The sequence below is a fragment of the Amphiura filiformis genome, chromosome 7, assembly GCF_039555335.1.
Source record: "Amphiura filiformis chromosome 7, Afil_fr2py, whole genome shotgun sequence".
NCBI lineage: Eukaryota > Metazoa > Echinodermata > Ophiuroidea > Amphilepidida > Amphiuridae > Amphiura > Amphiura filiformis.
Window position 1 is genome coordinate 22,642,006 of NC_092634.1, and position 15,659 is coordinate 22,657,664.

Here is a 15,659-nt window from a genome sequence, read left to right on the forward strand (position 1 = left end):
TAAAGGCCATTTTTGAAAATAGCAAAATAGCGCTATTATCACTTGAGTGGTGGGGTAAAGTGAAAATTGCAAAATTGCGCAATTTTGTCTAAAGGCCATTTTTGAAAATAGCGAAATAGCGCTATTATCACTTGAGTGGTGGGGTAAAGTAAAAATTGCGGCTAAAGGCCATTTTTGAAAATAGCGAAATAGCGCTATTATCACTTGAGTGGTGATGTAAAGTGAAAATTGCAAAATTGCTAATTTTGTCTAAAGGCCATTTTGAAAATAGCTTAAATAGCGCTATTATCACTTTAGTGGTGGGGTAAAGTGAAAATTGCAAAATTGCTAATTTTGTCTAAAGGCCATTTTGAAAATAGCGAAATAGCGCTATTATCACTTGAGTGGTGGGGTAAAGTGAAAATTGCAAAATTGCGCAATTTTGTCTAAAGGCCATTTTTGAAAATAGCTAAATAGCGCTATTATCACTTGAGTGGTGGGTAAAGTGAAAATTGCATAATTGCAATTTTGTCTAAAGGCCATTTTGAAAATAGCGAAATAGCGCTATTATCACTTGAGTGGTGGGGTAAAGTGAAAATTGCATAATTGCGCAATTTTGTTTAAAGGCCATTTTGAAAATAGCGCTATTATCACTTGAGTGGTGGGGTAAAGTGAAAATTGCAAAATTATAAATTTGTCTAAAGGCCATTTTTGAAAATAGCGCTATTATCACTTGAGTGGTGGGGTAAAGTGAAAATGTGCAAAATTGCGCAATTTTGTCTAAAGGCCATTTTTGAAAATAGCGAAATAGCGCTATTATCACTTGAGTGGTGGGGTAAAGTGAAAATTGCAAAATTGCGTAATTTTGTCTAAAGGCCACTTTTGAAAATAGCGAAATAGCGCTATTATCACTTGAGTGGTGGGGTAAAGTGAAAATGGCAAAATTGCTAATTTTGTCTAAAGGCTATTTTTGAAAATAGCGAAATAGCGCTATTATCACTTGAGTGGTGGGGTAAAGTGAAAATTGCAAAATTGCGCAATTTTGTCTAAAGGCCATTTTTGAAAATAGCGAAATAGCGCTATTATCACTTGAGTGGTGGGGTAAAGTGAAAATTGCATAATTTCGCAATTTTGTTTAAAGGCTATTTTGAAAATAGCGAAATAGCGCTATTATCACTTGAGTGGTGGGGTAATGTGAAAATTGCAAACTTGCGCAATTTTGTCTAAAGGCCATTTTTGAAAATAGCGCTATTATCACTTGAGTGGTGGGGTAAAGTGAAAATTGCAAAATTGGCGCAATTTTGTCTAAAGGCCATTTTTGAAAATAGCGAAATAGCGCTATTATCACTTGAGTGGTGGGGTAAAGTGAAAATTGCAAAATTGCGTAATTTTGTCTAAAGGCCACTTTTGAAAATAGCGAAATAGCGCTATTATCACTTGAGTGGTGGGGTCAAGTGAAAATTGCAAAATTGCATAATTTTGTCTAAAGGCCATTTTGAAAATAGCGAAATAGCGCTATTATCACTTGAGTGGTGGGGTAAAGTGAAAATTGCATAATTGCTAATTTTGTCTAAAGGCCATTTTTGAAAATAGCGAAATGAAAAGCTATTATCACTTGAGTGGTGGGGTAAAGTGAAAATTGCATAATTGCGCAATTTTGTTTAAAGGCCATTTTGAAAATAGCGAAATAGCGCTATTATCACTTGAGTGGTGGGGTAAAGTGAAAATTGCAAAATTGCGCAATTTTGTCTAAAGGCCATTTTGAAAATAGCGAAATAGCGCTATTATCACTTGAGTGGTGGGGTAAAGTGAAAATTGCAAAATTGCGCAATTTTGTCTAAAGGCCATTTTTGAAAATAGCGAAATAGCGCTATTATCACTTGAGTGGTGGGGGTAAAGTGAAAATTGCAAAATTGCTAATTTTGTCTAAAGGCCATTTTTGAAAATAGCGAAATAGCGCTATTATCACTTGAGTGGTGGGGTAAAGTGAAAATTGCAAAATTGCTAATTTTGTCTAAAGGCCATTTTGAAAATAGCGCTATTAAGGCCAGTTTAAAGTGAAAATTGCAAAATAATTTTGTCTAAAGGCCATTTTGAAAATAGCGAAATAGCGCTATTATCACTTGAGTGGTGGGGTAAAGTGAAAATTGCAAAATTGCGTAATTTTGTCTAAAGGCCATTTTTGAAAATAGCGAAATAGCGCTATTATCACTTGAGTGGTGGGGTAAAGTGAAAATTGCATAATTGCGCAATTTTGTTTAAAGGCCATTTTTGAAAATAGCTTAAATAGCGCTATTATCACTTGAGTGGTGGGGTAAAGTGAAAATTGCAAAATTTCGCAATTTTGTCTAAAGGCCATTTTTGAAAATAGCGCTATTATCACTTGAGTGGCGGGGTAAAGTGAAAATTGCAAAATTGCATAATTTTGTCTAAAGGCCATTTTGAAAATAGCGAAATAGCGCTATTATCACTTGAGTGGTGGGGTAAAGTGAAAATTGCAAAATTGCGTAATTTTGTCTAAAGGCCACTTTTGAAAATAGCGAAATAGCGCTATTATCACTTGAGTGGTGGGGTCAAGTGAAAATTGCAAAATTGCGCAATTTTGTCTAAAGGCCATTTTGAAAATAGCGCTATTATCACTTGAGTGGTGGGGTAAAGTGAAAATTGCATAATTGCTAATTTTGTCTAAAGGCCATTTTGAAAATAGCGAAATAGCGCTATTATCACTTGAGTGGTGGGGTAAAGTGAAAATTGCATAATTGCGCTAATTTTGTTTAAAGGCCATTTTTGAAAATAGCGAAATAGCTATTATCACTTGAGTGGTGGGGTAAAGTGAAAATTGCAAAATTAGCGCAATTTTGTCTAAAGGCCATTTTGAAAATAGCGAAATAGCGCTATTATCACTTGAGTGGTGGGGTAAAGTGAAAATTGCAAAATTGCGCAATTTTGTCTAAAGGCCATTTTTGAAAATAGCGAAATAGCGCTATTATCACTTGAGTGGTGGGGTAAAGTGAAAATTGCAAAATTGCGCAATTTTGTCTAAAGGCCATTTTGAAAATAGTGAAATAGCGCTATTATCACTTGAGTCGTGGGGTAAAGTGAAAATTGCAAAATTGCGCAATTTTGTCTAAAGGCCATTTTTGAAAATAGCGCTATTATCACTTGAGTGGTGGGGTAAAGTGAAAATTGCAAAATTGCGTAATTTTGTCTACAGGCTACTTTTGAAAATAGCGAAATAGCGCTATTATCACTTGAGTGGTGGGGTCAAGTGAAAATTGCATAATTGCACAATTTTGTCTAATGGCCATTTTGAAAATAGCTAAATAGCGCTATTATCACTTGAGTGGTGGGTAAAGTGAAAATTGCATAATTGCTTAATTTTGTCTAAAGGCCATTTTGAAAATAGCGAAATAGCGCTATTATCACTTAGTGAGTGGTGGGTAAAGTGAAAATTGCATAATTGCTAATTTTGTTTAAAGGCCATTTTGAAAATAGCGAAATAGCGCTATTATCACTTGAGTGGTGGGGTAAAGTGAAAATTGCAAAATTGCTAATTTTGTCTAAAGGCCATTTTTGAAAATAGCGTACTAGCGCTCTTAACACTTGAGTGGTGGGGTAAAGTGAAAATTGCAAAATTGCATAATTTTGTCTAAAGGCCATTTTTTTTATTAGCGAAATAGCGCTATTATCACTTGAGTGGTGGGGTAAAGTGAAAATTGCATAATTGCGCAATTTTGTCTAAGAGCCATTTTCACCAAACTGATTTTCTTCTAAGTCTAAAAAATACACTGATAAGGCCAAGTAAAAAATAAAAACATGTTTCACGTCCGGGTTTTCGAAAAAAAGGAGGAAGAGGGGGCTTTTTATTTTCTATTTTTTATCGCAAAATTGGTGAAAATATCCATACTTAGTGCTGTTTTAGCGTATACAATAATGGCTAGAAAAAGGAGGAGGCCCTTTTTTATTTTTTGTTCTGGGAGTTACACCCCCTCTAATGATCACAAAACCTTCCTAAAATGTTCCTTGTATCTTAACAAGGCTATAGAAAGCATCCCAACTTCCTAGACATATTTTTTGAAAAGTTATAGCTGAATTTCAAAAAATAAAAATATATTTGAGGAAACCTCAAAAAAGGAAGCGGGAGGGGACGTGAAACATGTTTATTTTTTTATTTGGCCTAATAGCGAAATTAGCACTTTTTGATAATAGCAGTGCTATTATCGCAATTATGTGTAGAAACGAATGACAAAATAGCGCAATTGCGTCTAGTATAAAAAAGAGCGCTAATATCGCTATTATCAGTTATAGCGCCTTTCTCGGAAAAAGGCAAACTCCGTGCCTGAGCCTCAATCATGTCAATGAAGTTGACACTATAAATTTGGAAGAAGGAGAAGAATAAACATAAAATAATGCTAGGCATTTATCAGAGCACATGCATGCTAAACAAATAAACAGACAATAAATTATAAGACATCATGCAATGACATTTAGGCCAAATAAAAAAATTAACATGTTTCACGTCCCCTCCCGCTTCCTTTTTGGAGGTTTCTTCAATTATATTTTTATTTTTTGAAATTCAGTTGTAACTTTTCAAAAAATATGTTTTGGAAGTAGATGCTTTCTATAGCCTTGCTTATATACAAGAAACACATTTCATGATTTGGAAGGTTTTGTTATAGTTTAGGGGGTGCTAAAGTCCCGGGGCTAAAGTCTTATTCAGATTTCATTTGACAGCTTAACCATCGCATATACGCGCGCAACGTCAAGCGTGTGCATTGGACCTTGTGCAAATAATACGCGCTGGACGGCTAGCAGTACGCTTAATTTGTAAAAGGGAATCTGAATAAGACTTTACCGAGCTCAGAACAACAAATAAAAAGAGGCCTCCTCCTTTTTCCAGGCATTATTGTATACGCTAAAACAGCTCTAATTATGGGTATATACACCAACTTTGCGATAAAAAATAGAAAATAAAAAGCCCCCTCTTCCTCCTTTTTTCCAAAAACCCGGACGTGAAACATGTTTTTTATTTTACTTGGCCTTACATGTTTTATTTACAATCAATTACATGGCATGAATTGATGAAATAATTTCATGGAATTCAGTCAATTCACATTCATACCTCCTCTTCTATGAATTTGTCAACACCATCACCAACTTGCACTTTAAGTTGGCAATAACTTGAAGCATTAAAGTAACAAAATACTGGTGTTTTAAGCGAAAATTTGAGAGATTTTAGGACCAGTCCCATCCATTCACCATCTCCGAAGTTTCTAAATTTGCCGGCTTCTAAACTTCCGGGTCAATAATCCTTTTCCGACCTTGGTTCAATCCTTTATTTTAATGGGGGTGATCAATCACAAAAATTTACTTGTTTATTTCAAATATAATGCAAAAAGTGTAAAAAAATAATTAAATTAAACATATATTAGTAAAAAAAAAAATCATCAAATGAAAGTATAGCTTATATGCTAATATTAATCGGTAATCTTTGTAGGATTTATTATTCTTGTTTGTATATTGTTGCTCACACCCCTTTTGTATTCATTTAAATCGACGAGTCCATCATCTTTCGTGGCTGTGGAATTCGGCAGTGATAAACTCATGAACTACACGTCTTTGTAAATTTGTGGTACAGAATGAATGCTGGACGGTTCGCACCCTTTCAATTTCGGACCCGTGCACTTTCGCCCCCTTTCTATTTCGCACCCGTGCACTTTCGCCCCCCTTTTTATACCGCGGGTATTGTGCTGCTGTTGATTGATGCACGATCGATTGCTTGAACTCCCGGCGGTGCGGCGTAGTATGTTTATAGTGCTGGGGCCGTCGGGCATGCACTTATTAAGTCATGATAAACCCGGGAAGGAAGGAAAGAAAGGATATTTTAAAACAAAATAGAGGAACGATTTTTTTTTCTCAGATATATTATAGGCCAGATATTTTAGCAGCAGGCTTACCCAAAATAATGAAATAATTAGAATTCAATGATAAAAATAGTAATAATAATAAATAGTAATAATAATAATAAATTTATATTTAATTATTAATTAATATAATATGTATAAAAACAGTGAAAATTTGTTCCAACTGACGACCAAAGGATGGATCCAAAAGGATACAAGGATCATTTATGCGTCGGACCCTAGGCTATAGCCTGATCTTGCAAACGAAAAAAGAAAGAAAGGAAATAAAGAAAGAAAGGGAAAGAAAAAACGAAATCCAAAGAAATTAAGATGAACTGAACAAATCTAATTGATAGAAATAAATTGATTGTTTAAAACTGTTTATTATGTGCAGCAACATCCAAAAACAAAACAGGGTTCAAAAGACAAAGCAGCTTTCTTGATTAAAAAAAAGAAGAAAAAAGGCACTATAAAAACGAAAAAAAAGGAAAAAGAAAAGAAAAATAAAGAAAGAAATTCATCTCCTTTACACGATCTTTATTATCTAAGAAATAGATGCTATATTACATTATTGACATCTTCGAGTTCAAACATCCCGCCTTAAAATTGTCGGCATATTTAGCAGATTAAGATATAAGATGTGCCGTGGTGTTAATAAAGCATCGTCATAATGAGTCCGTGATTGACAGGCCAGTAAACAAAATGAATCATGAACACATAAATGTCAATCATTTACAATGCAGAATTGGATAGCATTTTTTCCCCAAATTTGTTTATTTACTTTATGTTATTTATTAAAACCATATTTATACAGGGCTACCTTTCAGATAAATCTGCTATTACAGGGGCTCTGTGTCATAAAAACAATATACATAACAATTTGTAGAATTTATACATAATCCCTATATATGTAAGAATTTTTTAAAACATAAAAATGCATAAACATCAAAAATCATACATCAAATATATCAAAATTCATTAAAAGTATTTACATTTCTTTGTTTTATACAATTTACGTAACACTTGTAGAAATATATATTAAATTAATTAAGAACACAGACAAAATACATCATTCATTAAAAGACATAAAAGTTAAAACATTTGGTTCATTATTTACATTTCTCATTAAAACGAACAGAAAACTTTCCTGATTAATAATATTTTACGATCGTACGTCAAGAGGCATATGGCACTTTTGCGTGTCTGTTTACGGTACCCTACCATTGATTGGACCCACACCATACCCGCCGGGCATACCCGGCGCTTTCGCGTAAGTCATTCATTACATAAAGGGTTGAAGGAGTCACACTTTATACAATCACGCGGCCGCGTGGCCCGGAGACTTGTCAAGCAATCGATCCGGTACGGGTGTGTTCTGGGACGAATATATGCATGCTACTGCCTAGTCACCGTAGGCTACCATTGCATTGATTGAACCCATGTCACGCCCGGCGCTTTCGCGTACTAGTGGCAGCTAATACTCGCGGTGAAGAAAGGTGGTGAAAGTCGGCACAGCATTATCGCAAAGCTGCTGCAGGCATTTGTTTTGCTTGTGTGCATTTGTCTTTGAGAAATTTGCTAAATATTTTTTTTCCATTAGTGTCATGTCAAAGAAGATCAATTCGGCAACATAAAGATGGGATAAAATTATAAATTATAAGCCATCATATTTTTGGCCATATCAATATTAGGCCCTATAAATTTTATACTTTATAGGCCATAAATAATTGAATACTAAATTATATAGCCTATTATAAAGTACTAATAAGGTAACATAATTCTAATAACAATAATATAATAATAATTAATATAATAATAATAATAATAATAATAATAATAATAATAATAATAATAATAATAATAATAATATAATAAAAATAATCAATAGGCATAAAATAAAATAAAATAAAATAGAAATGAAATAAAATAAAATAGGCCTAAGTAAAACAAAATAACAAATCAAAAACATAATGAATACCAATCTTTAGTCGAAGCACATTTAATATATCGTAATAATATAGGCCTATTCTTATTCAATGGGTGCGTCTTGTAAAGAATTCGCGTAATTTGATTGGTTTTCTGGTGTATAATATCTCACAATAGTTGATAGTGATAATAGTCAGGGCGCGCGCCGCCACGCAACGGCGGCACGCTTGTTGCTCCTCAATGATCGCGCGATAATGCGTTCGCGTAATACACGTGCGAGAACTAAAACGCGATTCGGCGGCTTAGATGTTCGTGATGGTTTCGTTCATTTAAAACAACGGGGATGTCCTCACAAAAGTAACTTCATTTTTTTCTGAAAAAAGGCAGTTTTTCTCGCAAAAATTACATTAAAACTGAATAAGAATGAGAATAAAAGATAGGATTTTGTCTTTTGCCTATCAATATCGTGTCATAATGGATGGGCTGGCCAATATTTTTATCGTAGTGGATACCGGCTGCGCCGGCATCCACTACTCAAAATATTGGCCAGCCCATCCATTATGACACGATATTGATAAAAAAGACAAAATCCTATCATTTATTCTCTAATTAAATTCAATCGAACCGGAGAGTCCATCAACATACTATTTGCTTTTGTACACGCTGGACCCAGTACCGGTACTGCAAACACAGACAATCAACACTCAAAAGTCAACCAATACTATACACATACAACACCCCACTGTACCGCCGGGAGTTGAAGCGATCGATCGTGCATCATTAATCAACAGCAGCACATTACCCGCGGTTTAAAAAGGGGGCGAAAGTGCACGGGTGCGAAATTAAAAGGGGGGCTAAAGTGCACGGGTCCGAAATTGAAAGGGTGCGAACCGTCCTGTTTCCGTACAGAATTTACTGAAAAGGGGATTGTGTGACATGCAAATACAGGTAATGCATTTAAAATGAATTTTGAAGGATTAACTCATTTTATTGTGACAACTGAGAGTAATTGGAAAATGTTTTATAATTTTAAGCTTACCGCCGGGTATTATTTGTTGTCATGCTTGTCATAACTTGTCATGCTTAAAAAGGCTTGTATACTCATCATGTACTACTACTACTAGGCCTAGGGCTACACTGCTAGCTTCGTCTTGAGTCAAAAACTGACAATAATTCCGCAATAATTCTGATTTATATGTGCCGAATTATATAGCGCAGTGTAGGGCCTATAGGCCAATCGTGAAGGTTGTGAATATGACCTATGGCATACCATGCTTGACTGACACACAGCGAGGTTAGTCACCGAGCTAATCGGGGCTATTGTCAGTAGCCTTAGTCAGATGTCCTTCAGCCTATTATGCGACTGAACTATTAAACAGGTCGATATGTATTATGACCATACATGGCGGTGGATTCAATCTACCATGGTGATTTCTGCCGTGAAGAAATCAGGGCGATGACATCGGGTGTGAGTCGCTACATAAAAAAAGCTGAAAACAGCTGTCATATAAAGCTGTAATTTTGGAAGATCCTATACTTCTGTACAAAGACCTAGCATACCTTGTCTGATGTTGCAACAAAGTGTATGTTGTGCAGTTTCATGTTCTCTGCTCTTGGCAATCCAGCGAACAGTATTGCCATAGAATTGAAACAGGCATATTTTCTGGAGCGGTTCCCGCTGGTATCATCACTGTACAGCATCAATGGTATACAAATTGCCTTCTTGCCTTTGCACCTTTGACGTTGCTTGGATGGTGATTCAAGGCATGAAATCATCTGCATGATAGAATACACAATACACAACAATTTTCATGTTTCAAGAATGAAATGTATAAATATAATATTACATACTTAAATAATTATGACCTGATCCTAAAAGAAAAAATTATTTTATCTGATCAAAATATCAAAGTAGCTTTCTGAAATGGTCTATTTGCTTAGCTCCTTAAAATTTAATTATAGTTGGAACTTTTGTGTCACTTTGTGCACTTCTAGTTTAAAGGGGTACTACACCCCTGGCCAATTTTGTGCCTATTTTTGCATTTTTCTCAAAATTCATAGCGCATTGGTGACAGGTAAGATATGTATATAATAGAGGGCAAAGACTACATCTACTGCACTGGTAATTCAGCAACTCAAGGCAATTAGTTATTTTTATAGTACCGTAATCAAATATTGGTTTTCCTTCATTTTTGACTGTAACTCCACAACTGTTGTCTGTGCTGAAATAAAATTCCTAGTGCAGAAGTTGTAGTCCTTGCCCCTACATGTATATACATATCTTACTTGTCACCAATGTGCTATCATTTGAGAAAAATGCAAAAATAGGCACAAAATTGGCCAGGGGTGTAGTACCCCCTTAAATATCCAGCGATTAAACATTTATTTTAATTTATTATGGGATAAATGGCCATTTTTGATGGCCATGTTGTTTCAATGCAAGGAGGTGGTTAAGACCGTGCCACATTATTGTATGTGTCGGGGTGTATGTAACCAATTACATAATTACCCTGTCTGTAATTTAAATATTTATCTTGCAAGAGCTATGATATAATCATATACATGTATAAACTACACTGTCCTCACATCTTCATCCAATTGCTGTAATTGATTTTCAGAATTCCAGGAGTACTTCACCGATGGGGTTTGCTAGCGTTCTTAATGGATGTGGATGGCAGCTGGATTACCATATCTGTCATTACATAACCCTGATACCCATCAGGTAGGTCGATACTATGTGTTAGACATGTGACTTCGTCCAGAAGGCCTATTATTTCCACCCAGGTTTCGCCATCTGATTTTTAAAGAAATAAATATATGGTAAAATTCATGGTTAAAATCATTTCTAATATTGTGTGCACAATGGGTCTTGTTGCTTGTGTATACATGTGCCATAGTATACAGCAAGAAATCTTTTTCCTTTTTGTTCCAGTTTGAATAACTTAACGGGGTTGTGTCCGAAATAAGGAAAATATGGCCAGGTTATCCCGAGGATAATTAAAGCACAAATTCTGCCTGTCCTCAATACATTTTGGTTGTCCCCAAAATGTGTCATACTTTTGGAGGTACAAAATAGTGGTTGTCCAGGGGATAAGTACATAGCTCAATATGGTTGTCCCCACTGAATTTTTGGACAAGAGGATAAGTGCTTATTTCGAACACTAAAGGTGGTAGGTACTACACGCATTGCAAGGTTTGTTTTTTTTTGTTTGTTTTTTGCATTTTGTGAAGAAATGAGAAAAAAATTAGACAAAGTGGTATGCAAAATGAAGGGGCAAACTTTCTTGTTCTATTGGTGGCATCAGTATCAATTAGGCTTACTGCTTTTAAAGGTAGAAGCCAAAAAGTGGTACACAAGCATGCCATGTAAGCTCACACTTTTTTTCCCTCATTTCTTCACAATATGCAAAAATGCAATGGGTGTAGTACCCCCTTAAGGATAATGATATTTTTTACAAACTATGAATGCATTTAAAATGGATTCAAGAAGTGTTACAATTAAGGGTAATCCATTTCAAATACAAATTTTTAACTGCTATAGATTAAAACACATGTTAAAACAAACCTTTCACAAAAAAATCCATAACTTTCCCAAATGGAATTTCGTCCTGAATTTCTACGATGTCATGCATGTATATGTTCTTCATTTCATCGTTGACTGTCTTTACCGTCACCATTGGTGTTTTGAACATTGGGTGCTCCCGCCACTTTCTCCCCTGCCACATCTCCTTGATTTTATCTGAAATGCATTGTCATACCATAGTAATCAGGAGCATGTCAGAAGTGGTGCATAACACATTGACAGTACAATATTTATCATTTAAACCATATAACAAGGCCTCGAAATAAGCCAGAATTTCTGTGGGCCTGAATTTGGGCCATTGGTTTAAACCTATGAACCCCACAAAAAAGTGAGCAAATTGCCACAAATTTTGCGGGCCATTTGGGCCCGCCGGATGTGTCTTTTGTGGGCCCGCACTGATTTTCGGGAGCCCTGCATATAACATCGACAGGGGGTTGGTGCTTTGAAAGAAAAACGGTAGAAAAAGAGCAAATCACGAGGGGGTATCAAAAAGTTTTAGAAATCGCCCAGAAGTGAAAGAGCTATATGTCAGTGCAATCACTGGTCCTTATGTACACTATGGTGCAAAAATGGTCTCATAAGTATGTTTACTGCAAGATTGAGAAAATTGAGGCAAGCAGCGTTATTAAGATTCTGCATTTGAAGGGTTGCAGTGCCTAGAAAATCGATGATGAAATTAAAGTTATCTTTGGTGGTGATTGTGATATTGTCACTGTTGCTTTTTGGAAAATGAATTTTTATTTCATCACAGATTTTGTGGGCACTGTAACCCTTAATATGGAACTTAATCATGCTACATGCCTCAATTTTCTCCATTTTGCTGGTTGTGCGGTTACATAGGCAGGTACGGTACTTTTTGATACCCCCTCGTACATGTATCAAATCATTTGCTATTATTGATTAATATTCATACCATCAGTGTGGACATCAGTGTGGACAGGGTATCTAACTAATGTTTCAGCAACTCTTGGTATTTTCATTTGTTGTTTCACAATATCACTAGGTTGAAGAAACCATAATGTGTCATTGCCAAAGCTTTTCTATTGAAAGAACAAGACAAATTTATAAAATCTATTAAAATCAATTTGTAATGGTCAAAACCAGTTGGGTATGCATTGTTATATCGCTAAAGAATAAGATGTTACAACAACAAGTCCTTTTAAAGATCAAGTGTTCGACAGTGTCATATTAAATGATAACTTGCAAGGTTAGGTCATCCAACCTAAAATTCCCTTCATATTAATTATAGTGGAATAGTTGGATTGCTTATAATTACCATTTCCAAATTCTCCAATATCAATGGAATTGATCCACCAATTACATAGATACCGTCTTCCGAATAATGATTGACATGCTCGTTTTGACCAAAATCACTACAAATGGGCCTGGCTTAATAAGAAAATCTAAGGTTAGGCGGGACTATAATTGGAAATTGTGTGTTCTGACATTGAATTCCCCATGAGGTGTTTATAAATCAGGATTTTCATTGCTTGTAGTTATAAAAAAAAAACATTACAAAGAATAAGAGCCTGTCTCCCTTATTATGTACCCAAATAAGGGGGGTTGTGATTAAAAAAAAAATTAAGTGATGTCTTCCATAGAGGGTGAATGGATTAAAACTGGAATAGCCCAATGTAACATACCTGTTTTGGAACAACTGCATCTTTGCCTAGAGGATCAAATGCGAGTACCTTGGATAGAGGTGGTGGTTGTATGCCTTGTGTTTCAAGTATATACCATAGAAATTCAAGGTCTTGCTCAGACTGCAAAATAATTTCAATGCAAGAAATAATTGGTACATAATCATTTATGTAGCGAGAAGTTTCCAGTGATATTTCCAAAAATCTTGGATATTTTAATAAAAATGTTATGGAAATGACAAATTTTTTTATTATAAATCAAAAGGTTTAAGCCTTGAAACATTATTTTACTGGAATTTAAGTTGCTTCTATGCATGATTTCAGTAAACAGAAACATTATTACAGGGGTGTCTATTCCGTTAATTGCCCCCAAAGGGGAGGGAATAATTTTACCCCTATGAGGCCAAATTTTTGTATGGGTTCATTGTGGCCACAAAAGATTATTCTGATGGAATTTCATCAAAATCTGAGAGGGTCACCTGGGGACACCTGGTTGATTTGACATGGACTGAACCAATAGTGACTAGTGGTCATACTATAGGTAATAATGCACACAAAGAGTAAGGGGGCTCTGCTTTGCATATTTCATACAAAACCCATTTTCTTTTTAGATTGGACATCTGCCTATCTAGGGAAGCATTTGGGATTCTAAGGGAAGACATGACCATCAATTAGTTAACAGCTCTATTGTCCAAGTTTATCTTCTCTTTTAAACCTCAACTTCAGATCCAAGTCCTTGATTATCCTCCCCCGGCCTTACCAATAGTTCAGTAGCAATCTCCGAACTCTGCTACAGAAGTAACTTTATTTTTTTCTGAAAAAAGGCAGTTTTTCTCGCAAAATTACATTAAAACTGAATAAGAATGAGAATAAAAGGTAGGATTTTGCGCCGGCATCCACTACCCAAAATATTGGCCAGCCATCCATTATGACATGATATTGGATAGGCAAAAGACAAAATCCTATCTTTTATTCTCTAAATACATGTAGATAGCAACCAGTCTAAAATTTCCCCTTTTGAGTCCATTTTTTGGGATCTCAGTTGGGGAAGAATCTGGGGATGGATGTGACACAGCGCGGTAGGGTGAGGGAATAATTTCAACTTTCTGGAAGAATAGACACCCCTGGAAACATATTTTTAGTGGTTTGAAATTTTGACCCTAAAAATCAAGTTACACCCTTTAATGTGAAAATGATTATTTAAGAGCCAGTCGCCCTTATTATGTACATGAATAAGGGGAAAAAAAAAAAAAAAAAAAAAATAGAATTGTCTCTGAAAAATAATTTTGGTACATATTAGCACCAACAACTCACCTGTAAAATAGTAGCGTGCACAGCGCCCTTGCTCAGCTTGACAAAATTCTTGAAATTTCAGCCTCTCTGAGCCTTACTTGCAAATGGTAAACTTTGGAGGTGCATAACATCGTGCGCCATCATCATCCCAACCTGCATTTTGCATTTTTTTAAAGTACCAAATGGTTACATTACAAAAAGCAAGAAAAAAAATTGGGATCTTGATGGCGCACAAAATCAGCAAATCCAATGATTTGATGAAAAGCGCCCTCGTGCAAACTTCAAAGCATCATAACGGGCTGCGCCATCAAGATCCCAAGTCCTCGCAGTTTGAAATTAAAGACCTCCATGGCAAGTTTCATTTTTCAGCAAAAAATTTTTGGGATTTCGTTGGCGCACCGAGTTAACAGAGGTCAAAGGTCAAAATTTCCTATTTTCGCACATATTTGCATGCCTGTATTATTGCGCGCCAACGTCACCTGACTCACCGAATAGCATTTCATCAAAGAAGAGGTAATTCTCTGCAAGAACTGAAAAAATTAGCTTGGGATCTCTTGATCTTCATATTTTTCAGATTTTTTGAAAATGGACTTAGCCTCATTTTGGAGGTCAATTTGACCTCTTTTTCCCACTCGCTGCGCAATGTGGGCTTTTTACTGCATCACAAAAAGATGCGCCAACAAGATCCCAATTTTATTAGTCATCGTCTAGCTTCTTTGGCGACCAGTAGATAAAACACAAGCAACAGCTAATTGGGATCATGTGGGCGCACTAATATAAAAGAGGTCAAAGGTCAAGCTTTGTGCCAAAGTGATGCATATTTGCCTATGTGCAGCACGAAAGTGGAACTTTGACCCGCAATAAAAATGTGCGCCAACAAGATCCCATCTTACTTTTTGGATGATTGGATAAAGGGGCTTATGTATAACTGATAACAAGTAAAAAAAAAGTGGGATCATGTGGGCGCACTAATTCAATAGAGGTCAAAGTTCATACTTTGTGCCGAATTGGCATTATTTTGCCTATGTGCAGCACAAAAGTGGAACTTTAACCAGCAATAAAAATGTGCGCCAACAAGATCCCATCTTACTTTTTGGATGATTGGATAAAGGGGCTTATGTATAACTAATAACAAGTAAAAAAAAAAGTGGGATCATGTGGGCGCACTAATTCAATAGAGGTCAAAATAGTTTCAATGGGGATCACCAGACATGTCTCATAGAAACTTGTGTGAGTGCATTTCAGATGATGCTGATTCCATCATGGTAGTTGGTGAGAGTAAAAAAAATTTTGGTCAAAATACTTGCAAAATTTGAGTGAAAGGTTGCTGAATTC

The 15,659-nt window shown here is 35.6% G+C and overlaps 2 protein-coding genes across 2 annotated transcripts in view; one reads left to right on the forward strand and one right to left on the reverse strand.

Moving 5' to 3' along the window:
* Positions 1–5,247, reverse strand: part of LOC140156887 (recQ-mediated genome instability protein 1-like) — a 44,042-nt gene extending 38,795 nt beyond the window's left edge. Inside the window, exon 1 of the mRNA XM_072179906.1 lies at positions 5,102–5,247. The gene's annotated coding sequence lies outside the window, so the exon portion shown is untranslated. The remainder of the gene's footprint in view (positions 1–5,101) is intronic.
* Positions 5,248–5,549: 302 nt separating this feature from the next.
* LOC140156890 (GPN-loop GTPase 2-like) overlaps positions 5,550–15,659 on the forward strand; it is a 51,141-nt gene continuing 41,031 nt past the window's right edge. The window contains exons 1-2 of the mRNA XM_072179907.1: positions 5,550–5,611; positions 8,712–8,756. The gene's annotated coding sequence lies outside the window, so the exon portion shown is untranslated. The remainder of the gene's footprint in view (positions 5,612–8,711; positions 8,757–15,659) is intronic.